Source organism: Arachis ipaensis, chromosome B9 (assembly GCF_059453495.1).
Source record: "Arachis ipaensis isolate K30076 ecotype BB chromosome B9, ASM5945349v1, whole genome shotgun sequence".
NCBI lineage: Eukaryota > Viridiplantae > Streptophyta > Magnoliopsida > Fabales > Fabaceae > Arachis > Arachis ipaensis.
The window spans coordinates 87,896,750-87,899,945 of NC_142444.1; the positions used below are offsets into that span (position 1 = coordinate 87,896,750).

The 3,196-nt window shown below is 40.5% G+C and overlaps 1 non-coding gene across 1 annotated transcript; it reads left to right on the forward strand.

Moving 5' to 3' along the window:
• Positions 1–2,845: 2,845 nt before the first annotated feature.
• LOC148545360 (small nucleolar RNA R71) lies at positions 2,846–2,953 on the forward strand. The gene has a single exon (XR_015901948.1). It is a non-coding gene; the product is annotated as a small nucleolar RNA R71 (small nucleolar RNA).
• The last annotated feature ends 243 nt before the right edge of the window (positions 2,954–3,196 follow it).

A 3,196-nucleotide genomic window follows, 5' to 3' on the forward strand; every position in this document is an offset into this window, starting at 1 on the left:
GTCGATCCCACAGGGATTGAAGGATTGAGCAATTTTAGTTTAGTGGTTGATTTAGTCAAGCGAATTGAGTGTTGGTTGGGTGATTTGTGATTTGCAGAATGTAAATTACATGAAAGTAAAGAGAGTAGGAAATTAAATTGCTGAATCTTAAAGAACAAGAAATTAAATGGCAGAAACTTAGAGTTCAAGAAATGTAAATTACGGAATCTTAAAGTGCAAGGAATGTAAATTGCTTGAAATGTAAAGCGGATTGGGACGTGGGTTTGCAGAAATTAAACAAGGAAAAGTTAAATTGCATCAAACAGAAGAGTAAAAGGGAATTGGGATTGAAACGGATCTTGAAGCAGTAAAGTAAATGAACATTAAAAGCAAGAAACAGAATGTAAATTGGAGATTTGGATCTCAGGACCCAGAGACTAGAAAACTAAGTCTAGATCTCAATGCCTTCCTAGATCCAATAAGAACAATTGCAAGGGAATTGTAAATTGCAAAGAGAATAGATGAAGAGCAATTAACCGGAAATGAAGTTCAATTAACAGTAAAGAAACAGAGAGATCCAAGATTGAGATTGAAACAGAATTTCTTCAATTCTCCGATCCAAGATCCAAGACAATTGCAATTGAAATAGAAAGCAATAAAATGAAGAGGAAGAGAAGTGAATTCTCCTTCCCCAAGACAAAGAAATTAAAGATCACTCAATATCCAAAGCTCTCCGAAAACTATTATGAAAATTCCAAAAGGAAAGCTCCCTGAAGGACTTGAATTCTATCCTATTTATACACTTTCTTCAAATGATCTTCAAGCCTTGAGTTGGGCCTTTGCTCTTGGTGGAATTGGGTTGAAAGAGGCCTTGGTTGATTGCTCTTGAAGTTTGGAGAAGAACCAAAGTGAACCAATTGAACCGGGTTTGAGTTTTGCAAAAGTTGGACCAAAAGTTGGAGCTAAAGTTAGGGGTCTAACTTTGGCTCCAACTTTTCATAGCAGCCCACAAAACTTACTGGTATGAACGTTGGTGCCAACGTTAGGGGTCTAACTTTGACCCTAACGTTGCTCTTGCCTTGTGTGCTAGTGGCGCCAACGTTAGCCACCAAGTTAGGGGGCTAACGTTGGCACAAACTTTTGCTCCTCTTCCTTGAATTTTCATGTGCCAACGTTAGCCTCCAAGTTAGGGGGCTAACGTTGGCGCAAACGTTGGATGGCCAGGGAGGAATTCATGTGCCAACGTTAGCCTCAAAGTTAGGGGGCTAACGTTGGCTCAAACTTTTGGTGCCCAGGGGAGAAATTCATGTGCCAACGTTAGCCTCAAAGTTAGGGGGCTAACGTTGGCGCAAACTTTTGGAGCCCAGGGGAGAATTTTCAAGTTCCAACGTTAGCCTCCAAGTTAGGGGGCTAACGTTGGGGCTAACTTTTCAACCAAAAGTTTGTGCAAAAGTTTGATGCTAACTTTAGGTCCAGCTTCTTGCTTCCTGGTTCAATTTCACTTATTCCATTGTCCTCTCTTCACTCCTAGCCATTCCTTCTTGCTTCAACCTTTCTCCAAGCTTTCTTCACCTATCATTAATCAACCAAACTCATCAAAGCTATGCTCAAAATCATGAGATATTCATTCTTTCATAATATGCAACAAATATAGCATAAAACCTCATGAAATGGCATGAATTCATATATGGTTGGTTCAATCAAGGGAAACATGAAAATCTACTCAATTAGCTTGCTTGTAGCTCAAGAAAGTGCATAATTCTAATGAAAACAAAAGAAAAAGACTAGTTAAAATAGGCTAGGATGACTTGTCATCAGGTTCATCTTCCCAAGTCTCAATACCAAATAATTTGGCATTTAGCTTCATGATTGCACCAAGGAACTTGGCAGCTTGCTCTTCAGTAACATCCTCATTCTCTTCAGAAGAGGAATACTCATCAGAGCTCATGAATGGCATAAGGAGGTTTAATAGAATCTCTATGGTCTCTAGATGAGCCTCAGATTCCTTTGGTTCCTTAGAGGGAAACTCCTTATTGATCACTGGACGTCCCAGGAGGTCTTCCTCCTTGGGATTCATGTCCTCTCCTTCCCTTACAGGTTCGGCCATGATGCTTATGTCAATGACCTTGCACTCTCCTTTTGGATTCTCTTCTGTATTGCTTGGGAGAGTACTAGGAGGGATTTCAGTGATCCTTTTACTCAGCTGGCCCACTTGTGCTTCCAAATTTCTAATGGAAGACCTTGTTTCATTCACGAAACTTGCAGCGGCCTTGGATAGATCAGAGACTAAGTTTGCTAAATTAAAAGTATTTTGTTCAGAGTTCTCTGTCTGTTGCTGAGTGGATGATGGAAAAGGCTTGCTATTGCTAAACCTGTTTCTTCCACCATTATTAAAGCCTTGTTGAGGCTTTTGATCCTTCCATGAGAGATTTGGGTGATTTCTCCATGATGGATTATATGTGTTTCCATAAGGTTCACCCATATAATTTACCTCTGCTATTACAGGGTTCTCTGGATCATAAGCTTCTTCTTCAGAAGATGCCTCCTGAGTACTGTTGGATGCAGCTTGCATTCCATTCAGACTCTGGGAAATCATATTGACTTGCTGAGTCAATATTTTATTCTGAGCCAATATGGCACTCAGAGTATCAATTTCAAGAACTCCCTTCTTCATAGGCGTCCCATTACTCACAGGATTCCTCTCAGAAGTGTACATGAACTGGTTATTAGCAACCATGTCAATGAGTTCTTGAGCTTCTGTAGGTGTTTTCTTTAGGTGAATGGATCCACCTGCAGAAGTATCCAATGACATCTTTGCCAATTCAGACAAACCATCATAGAAGATATCCAGGATGGTCCATTCTGAAAGCATGTCATTAGGACACTTTTTGGTCAGTCCTTTGTATCTCTCCCAAGCTTCATAGAGGGATTCACCTTCTTTCTGTCCGAAGGTCTGAACGTCCACTCTAAGTTTACTAAGCTTTTGAGGAGGAAAGAACTTGGCTAAGAAAGCCGTGACTAGCTTATCCCAAGAGTTCAGGCTATCTCGGGGTTGAGAGTCCAACCATACTCTAGCTCTGTCTCTTACAGCAAAAGGGAAAAGCATGAGCCTGTAGACTTCAGGATCTACTCCATTAGTCTTAACAGTATCACAGATCTGCAAGAATTCAGTTAAGAACTGAAAAGGATCTTCAGATGGAAGTCCATGAAACTTGCA